Genomic DNA, 8,880 nt, shown 5'->3' on the forward strand with positions numbered 1-8,880 from the left:
TCATGGGTGATCGGTATCGGTATCGGGAGGAAAAAACCTGATCGGCACATCTCTACAATTTTGTTATTGGAGCTAAAATGGTATGAAATGACAATATCTTCTCCTGTTGCTTTTTTTTTGTTTACACTTCAGTGTTTCAGATCATCAAATAAATTTTAATTCCAAAGGTAACCTTGTGTAAAAGGAAAGAGCAGAGTTCAAATGAGGATTTCATTTATTAAAAGAAAAGAGATATTCAAACCAACTTGGACCTATTTGGAAAAAGTAATTGCTCCCTAAACTGTCATGTTTGTAGTATAAAGTAATATAAAGAACCAAAATGCAGAGCAGCCTTTGGTAACAATTGGAGAAATTTACTAAAAAAAAATATTAACTTACAGAAGCAAATGCAGATAAAGTGGGACATGGAAGCAAAAGGACAGGATAACACATAAAACTGCAGAGTTACAGAAGGACCCATTAACAATGAAAATCCAAGAGCTTAAATACAGGAAGAAGAGTGGAGGTGGAGAATGAAAACCAGAACTAATCAGAGGCAGATGGGAAACAGCTGAGGCAGAGTGCAGGCAGCTGAGGCAGAGTGCAGGCAGAGGATGGAAAATAGCTGTGGATGGGTGCAAACTGGCAGGAGGAAGACAGGTGAATAATAAACACTGGAGAAGAGCTGAGAGTAAAGGAAACTTCAAATCGAGGGGGGAGAGGAATGACACTAAGTGAAGAGAACAAAATCTAAATGCATAAAGAACAAAATGCAATAATAAACTAAGATAATTTAAGTACAAAGGAATTAACCAAAAGTCAAAACTTTTTGAAAAAATAATGACTTCAGGGGACTGAACAGAATATGACAAATCATGATGTGAACTTTTGGTTATGTTACCTTTGGAGGCAACAGGTATTTTTTAGACTACATGTCTGAATGGCTGTTGTGCTCCTGATTATTCTTCTCCTGCACAACAAAAGTGCATCAAGAATTTCAAATAGCAGAATTCAGGATCCGATCAAATACTGCGAGTCGTCCAAACAGAGAAACCGTCTCACTGCCACCACTTTGTTTAGCTGCAGAAACATAATGTCAGCCTGCATTGTCCAACCCAAAAACCAGTTGCTGGTGTGTGTCCATTTTGGCAAAGGGGGTTCTTTCTTGGTTGGTACCGTATCAGTCCAAGTCAGCTTTGCTTCACTGTGTTTCAGCAACTTTGTGGTTTGATCTTAATCTTCCTAACCAATCTCCTTTCACATGAGGATGACAGTTTGGATCAGAAAGTGGAAAGCTGGACACAACTGGTTGCTCCAACATGAAAATGATCCCAAACACACATTTGAAACTGGGAACGGCTAAATCAACATTAAGCTCTTAGACTTTCCCAATCCTTGTATTGTGCTGAAATCATTTCCCTGTCCCAGTAAACCTAATAAAGTAATCAACTTCACAGTTTCTAATAGGAGCAGTGGTCAAATATCCAGACAGAAATGGATATTTAACTCAGAAGTGTGTGTCTGCGTGTGTGTGTGTGTGGTTTCTCTGCTCTGAGCATTTATCTGAATCGGTGGAGGTGGTGGAAATATAAGTTTGGGCTTTTACCAATATTTTGGATGTTGTTGGAATAGAAAAAAACACAATACGACTCCAAAACAGTTTAGTGCATATATCTTGTACAGTTCAAGTGCATCAATAAAACCTAGGATCAATATGACATTCACTCTGGGGAGAGGACATAAGTTTCTGACCAGAACTGTAGACACAAATCAATACGTATGAACAGAAGGTCATATAGGAAGTCGTTTCATTACTGTGCCTGAATACCGAGTTGTATCTTTGCGCAGATCTGTATGAATACAATCATTCCGACTTCTCCTTCACTGCTTCCCAGCCCAAGTGGCGTTTATCTGACGTTATCAGACTGTGGGATTGAAAGAAGCAAGAGATAATGAGGGGAGAGTTGCTGGACCGGTAGAGAGGGAGAGAGAAATGTTATTTTTTTTTTGTTTTTTTTTTTTTTAACACACACCTTTGATTTGTGAGCAAATTCAGAGCGAAAAAAATCCTCGTCGACTCTCGCTCGTGCCAATTCACCCAGCCTCCGCTCACTGAGACGGCTACCTACAGTCCTATTCTCATATCTGTGAGACTAAATCAGCTGTAAGCTTATCAGTTCTGCTCTTAAATGTTGATAATCCATCTGGAAAAAAAGAAAACCCCGCGCTAATATAGTATAATACCATCTCAGCCTAATTTCAGCAGAAGCACTCTCTATTTTATCAGCTTCTATTAGCTGTATATTTAGGAAGTCTATTTAATAAAGCCTACGACTGCCACGTGTGTGTGGGGGGTGCAGATAATTGTTTGGGAGACCGAGCGTAAGGGCTGTGTGCGTGTGTGTGTGTGTGTGTGTGTGTGTGTGTGTGTGTGTGTGTGTGTGTGTGTGTGTGCACGCCTTTCGTAGTTGTGTATGCGTTTCTACAAGCCCATGTCAGCTTGGCAGACTTGGGGAGACAGCATACCCTTGAGTTAGATGAGAATAGTAGCACCTTCCTCCCAGCGATGCCCTTAATTAGCCGCATTAGACAACAGAAGATAACAGCCCTGCCTCAGACAGCCTTTGTACCAACCTTTGTTCCCAGCTCTGCCTCAACAAAGCTCCCAACTGCTGCTGCGCATATTATTTGTGATAAACAGGGAGGATGAGCAGCCGAGGGTGGTGGGGAGACCTAAAGCAAGGAATCAGCGAAAGGCACAGCAAGTTCAAGATGTAGGTGAGCTTTTTTTTTAGGAAATGGGGAAGGGGTGAAGGGGGCTAGAAACATTAACGTTACTATTTTCTGGGATTGAGGGGGTGGGAAGATGAGAAAATCAGGGTATTGAAAAGCAGTAGATGACTAAATCTGATCCGTGAACTCGTCAGCTTTACAATCTAAACTCGGCATCTGGATTAGGGATCAGCAGACTTCCAGCCATGAGGAAAACAATCAAAAAAAAAAAAAAAAAAAAAAAAGGGAGAGACTGAGTTAGAGCGTAGAGTCGGGTAGGGGCCATGAAGGAAAGTGTGGAAGAGAGAGGAGAAGAGACACATGCATGATGTTTGCTGCTGTGTGTTTTTTTGGGCCTCTTGATGACTGCTCAGTGTGAAACATTCACTCTATTTATCTTGTATCAGTGAGTCCTAATGACTCTGGCAGCAGCATACAGACACACGGATTCACATTAATCCCGAAAAGAGTCAGCCAGTATCATCACTATATGCAGTTCATGGGAGGGCTCTTCTTCTTCTGCAGTGCACCCTTACTTACTGAAGCTCTGTTTACCCAAAGCAAAGGCGTTGACACAGTGGGGCTGGAATCAGTTGATTAAAAGGATACATCCCTCTTATCTGCTTTTATTTTCCTAGCTGATAGGCTGGAGTATTTAAGCTGGGTTTTAAAAATGCAGGGAAGCGAGCAAGAGGAGAGCTCCGTTTAAAAATCCACGCATGCTGCAACGCGGTGAAAACACATATAAATGATCTTGGAGAAGATCGTTTATATTTATACAAACGCTGAGGTGCAGCGCTCCGCAAAAATAGTCACGTCCCATGTTTTGTCGAACTGCAACCCATAAACATTTAATGTGTTTTACTGGGATTTTATGAGGTAGGCCAACACGAAGTAGTGCATAAATATGAAGTTGTGAAAAAAAAAATCTTTAAAATGTGGCGCTTCTTTCCTCAATACTTTTAATATCCCTTCATAAAATCCAACGCAACCGGTTACGCTTGTAAAGTATAAATCCAGCTGTTCTGTGAAGGCCTCGGAGGGTTGTTAGAGATCATTACTGAACAAAGTCGTAAGGACCGAAAAACAACGAGGATAAAGTTGTAAACATCATGTTTCTATTTTAGCAGGGAAAGAGAAGCTGGTCGGAGTTGTTGGTTAGATGGATGGAGCTAAAAAGAAAACCTGTTAAAGGCTGAAAAAGACCTGAGGCTGGGATGAAGATTCACCTTCCAGCAGGATAACAAACCCAAACTCACATCCAGAGCTACAATAGAAAGGTTTACAGCAGTGGTGTCCACAAGGGTCGAAATCATCAAGTTGAAAACACTGGTGGGCAATTAAATTGTTTTTTTGTTTTGTTTTGTTTTTTTAATAAGAATGGAAAAATGCATTTATTTAATCTGTTCAATAATATACTAAACATTAGAGATTTGAATGAAAAACAATATTTTGATGGAATCTGTAAATCAGTGTTGATCAAAAACATAAGAAGGGGCTGTCTCATTAAAAGACAGGAATATGATTCCCTAATATTTGTGGCTCAACTGTTTTTGTTTTTGGGCTAGAAAATGTATTTTCTGTGCCCTTGGTGACAAGAACAGGATGTGGGTCAGTGCTTTCTGTGTTTAGCCAAGTTGAATTAATCTTAGCCAATCGGCGCTTAAAATTAATGAATGGAGCTCCTGAATCGGCTGATTTGTAAATGCCAGCCAATTGCCTGTCGAGCAGCATTTCACCTGGGTTTCCCAGTTTCCTAACCTATATTTTCTTAAGAACATTTGAGAAGAAAATCCATGCTCTCTTTTTCCAGATTTTAAATCATCTTAAAACCCCTGTGACCTTCACCTTCAGCTTTACAGTCAGGCGCTACTTTGTATTTGATAGATCACATACAATGTTTAGTTCCTGGTTTAATTTGCTAAAATGTGATCAAGTCCTAAGGATCTGAACATTTTTGGAGAACACTGTAAAAATGAAGCTGCCCAAATATCCTTCTTTTGTTACCTTTTTACTGTTGATAGTAGTTAACTCAAAATAATACAGAAAGCATCAAAAGTTTGACAAGTCGCTGTGTTTTATATACTGTACAATAAGAACTTGATTTACAAAATATTTCAAATTGTACCCGCTCACTGGCAGTTTCCCCATCATGCTACATGATTTAATGCTATAGTATTGAGGCTTGAGCCACAGAATAACACTAAATATTGCTTCATTCTTGCAGAATAAACCTTAAAGACACCATTACAGACAGCCAATGGTTGATGCAAGATTAAACCCATGTTTATCAGAGAGAATATTTTGACATTCGGTAAATAGAAAAGCCTCTGTTTTCATAAGACATTATTAAATACACCCATGATTTATAACGAGCTTGCTCTTGTTAGCAGAATACCACTGCTCCCCTGATCACGTCTGTGGGAGTGTTTTGCTGTGTTTTTTTTTTTTTTTTTTTTTCCATGTAAAGGCTATCTGTGCTCCAGAGCTCTAGGCTCCAAGATAAAGTTGTAATGGGCAGGAAGGAGGTGGATCTCCACCGCCTCCATCGTGAGTCAGGCCTGACTCAACGGCACTGACCCACTCCCTCCAGCTCACCGCTCTAATTCGTACCCCAGCTTCGTTTTGTTTTTTTTTTCCCTCTCCCTCTCTCTGTATCTCTGTCTCCATCTTTCTCGCGCTCACTGTTTCTTTATTTCTTTCTTTCCTTTCCCCTTGGCTGATGCTTCACTCCCACTCAGCAGCATCTGTATGCACAACAATCTCTCTGCATGCATGCGTCTCCGTGTACATGTGGGTGAGGTTGCTGTGTTGTCAAAGAAACAGCACTTTGTGCAGCAAAAGGAGTTGTTAGTTTCAGTGTTTAAGTGTGCCTGTGAAAAGTGTTCAACCCCATCGGATCTTTTACCCTTTTTTATTGCTTTTAAAATCAATCACGATCAACAGCGTCTATTTTTCGACACACAAAAAAAAAATCTTGTCAAAACAGAAAACTGATTTTAAGTAAAACGTTGAACCTAAAATAAGTGGCTGCGTAAATATTCACTCCAATGAAGTCAGAGAAAATATTTGTATATGACTGTGATTATGTTGTAGAAATCATTGTTCTTTTTTTGTTTTTGTTAAAAAAAGACACATTTTGTTGACTACGGTTGATTTGTAAAAGAAATGAAAGGGTAAAACATCCAAGGTGGTGAATTTTAGTCAGCTTGTATTTAGTGGTCTTATTAACTTTACTTTTAAATTATAAAAACTTCTACGCATAAATCTCAAATCACCTCTAATGTCCTCTTAATGTGCTGCTCCTCCTTGCAGGTCGTAACCGATTTATTTCTGCCTAAACTACAGTCACATGTGTGTTTATTATCCTCCTACTCCTCCTGTTGTCTTATCTGGTTTTCCAACCTGGCAAACGCACAGCGAGTAATAAAACTCGACAGTCAGAGAGGGAGCCACATTTTGCCAGTGAATATTAATTAGCAGTTGTTTCTCTGTCTGATTGCTGCTGGTGATAGTCCTGCGAAGAGACACGGTTGTCTGTTTGCTCGTTCTCGTTCTGCATGCATCATTTACTTTGATTTCTGTTTTCCTCAATGAGCTACATTTCAACATAATCACATAAAATGAAAACGATACGAGGAAGCGTGAAACAAAATTAAAGAAGCAATTATGATGCGGCATGCCAGAGGGCTTGTGTCTGCGCAGTAGATCCTGTATTAAAGGTTCGTTTCTAACACAATATGAGGGTTGCTGGACAACTCTGGAGTTTTTACTGGTTTGGTATGTCTTAAAGTCGTGTCCATCCATCTGGTCATGTGTCCACATATCAATCTGTCAGACTATACATCCATCTATTCCAACCAGTTATCTATTTATCCATCCATTTGTCCAACTGTGCAGCCATACCTCATGTTCGTCTATCCATTCATGTGTTGGTCTAACTCTCTGCCCAGCCAACCTTCCACCTTGTCTTCATTATCTGAGTGTTTTTCAAAGCCGCGACCCTTAGGAAGGTCTCAGAAAACTGGAGGGAAGATGAGAAACAAAACCCAATTTGAATATTTTTTCTCATCATTAACTCTGATCTGTTTTTCAACCATTATTTTAAAAGATAGGTTGACATAATTTGCTGTAATGCTCATCTTTCTGATTAGTTGCCAGTCAAATTCATCAAGCTGCTTTGCTGGGATTTTACAACTTTTGTAGGTGCAAAAGTAAAATCGAAGTTGACTAAAATCGGTATTCAGTCAAACTAAGGTTGGAAATTTGCCACAATATTCTGATCAGTGCATCTCTATAAATGTTGTCTTTGTGCTTTAAAAAAAGAAAAAAGTCAACCTCTGGAAATATTTAGTGTAATCATTTCGAAACAACAACACATTCAGACATAAATCTGGTGCATGTAAGGTTTACTTTCTTGCGGTTCATTGTTTCCTCTGAGCCCACGAGTCAAACTGAGTCATGATGCTGGAAAGTGAGTAGGTCATTTGCATAAATTATGACTTTAAAGGGATACATATGAGGGATACATCAAGGCATATGAGTACAAAGAGCGAGCGCTAATGGGGCAGTCATGCAGCCATGCGTGTATAGGAAGAGTCAAAGGCCATGATGGTCCAGTGGAACCTACAGAGATTCAATGGTGTAGCTTGGCTTAATTTGAGGTTTTCACGCCCCCTTTGAAGTTAAAACAGAGGGCTCAGCTGCTTCGTGTTGTGGAGAGAGAAACATCTCAACAACTGGATCAGACGCGTGAGAGCAACAGTGGCCCAGAAGGTGCTCTGTCCTCGGTAACCTACTGCTCCAGACCTGACTAAAGACGACAGCTCTCTAAGAAGTGGTTGTAATCCACAGAGGAAAACGTGTCAAGCGATTCCCGTTCACTTTGATAACCTGCGGATGTGGCGCCGGGCGCCTGTGACTGGGCGGTGATACCTTTCATTTGGCTCTCTATAAAAAGCAATTGTTGCTCCGACTGTCAAGTGCCTCTCCTCTGTGCAGTCAGATATCCACATTAATGTGTCTCCCTTTTTTTTTTTTTTCTCCTCCTCTGCAGGGCCCAATGAGATCCTTGAGCTCTGAGAGGAGTAGATGCTGGCTTCACACTCTAATCGACCCGGGTTGATCAGGGAGGAAGGAGTCCAAACATCAGCCTTCTGGTGCTTGAAAGTGCTAATGGCTCTGAACTGACAGAAGACAATATCCTCTTCTGAGCATGAAACAACCTTCAGGCGACAGCTGTACAGGTGGAAAAAACTAAAAGAAAAACACGTTACTCTCCAAAACAAGGCAAGGCAAGAGAGCCGGCCGCTGCGAGTGATATGTTGGTTCTTAAAAAACGTCTAAAATAGATCGGAATGCTGCCCAGACCCAGTTATCAAAAGTAATGAGGCGGATTTGGATGAAGCCGCACAAGATATGGGTTGAAATGATGTCAGTCGGTGTTTGATTGACGCCAACACAGACTTTTGCTCTGTCAGATGGAAATCAATAGCTCCACTCAACTGATGGGATTTGCCTTTTAAGAATCGTAATTGTGCACGGATTGCCCGACAGGCCCGCTTCGCGAGAGAAAAAACAGCGTCTCCGCTGGACTGCAGAGAAGGAGAAAATAGTATTATGTCAGTATGTGCCACATCCCAACCATGGACTGTTTTTGTTGCGACCAGTGTTTGGAAATGAATATCGATTTGGCCACTGGTCTGTGTCCAGTCGTTGACGTCCGTCGTTTCTGTATTTGGTCAACTGGTGCCATGCATCCATGCATACTCCACGGTTAAAAAGCAGAGAGGTTCAGTCCAGTGTGGCAAATTACAGCTTTAAAGGATTGTTGAGGAGGTGATAATTTGCATCAAATTTTATTTGTCTACAAATATACATAAACATGTTTGATATCTATATATTTCAGCCATTTTTTTCTACAGAGACTTAAAATTTAAAAAGATGATATTTTTGATATTACGTTGGACAACAGAGGTTTATAGACAAACTATGACATTCCCTCATGTAGTACTTTTTCCAGGAAGGCAGAAGAGCAAGATTGTGTTTGTAGAGATAAAAGAAACTTTATATTAAAAAAAGGTGTTTTTTTTGTTTGTTTTTTTTAAGAAAAGAATATACGATGAAGAA

The 8,880-nt window shown here is 40.2% G+C and overlaps 1 protein-coding gene across 3 annotated transcripts in view; it reads left to right on the top strand.

Moving 5' to 3' along the window:
* The window catches only part of pheta1 (PH domain containing endocytic trafficking adaptor 1), a 36,066-nt gene that overhangs the window by 14,860 nt on the left and 12,326 nt on the right, over positions 1-8,880 (top strand). For 2 of the 3 annotated variants that reach the window (XR_001424446.1, XR_001424447.1), the window contains exon 3: positions 7,808-7,997. The exons of the other annotated variant lie outside the window; for it this stretch is intronic. The gene's annotated coding sequence lies outside the window, so the exon portion shown is untranslated. The remainder of the gene's footprint in view (positions 1-7,807; positions 7,998-8,880) is intronic. 3 annotated transcript variants of the gene reach the window in all.

This window comes from Poecilia latipinna, unplaced genomic scaffold (assembly GCF_001443285.1).
Source record: "Poecilia latipinna isolate Pla-1442-1.1 unplaced genomic scaffold, P_latipinna-1.0 Scaffold119, whole genome shotgun sequence".
Classification (NCBI taxonomy): Eukaryota; Metazoa; Chordata; class Actinopteri; order Cyprinodontiformes; family Poeciliidae; genus Poecilia; species Poecilia latipinna.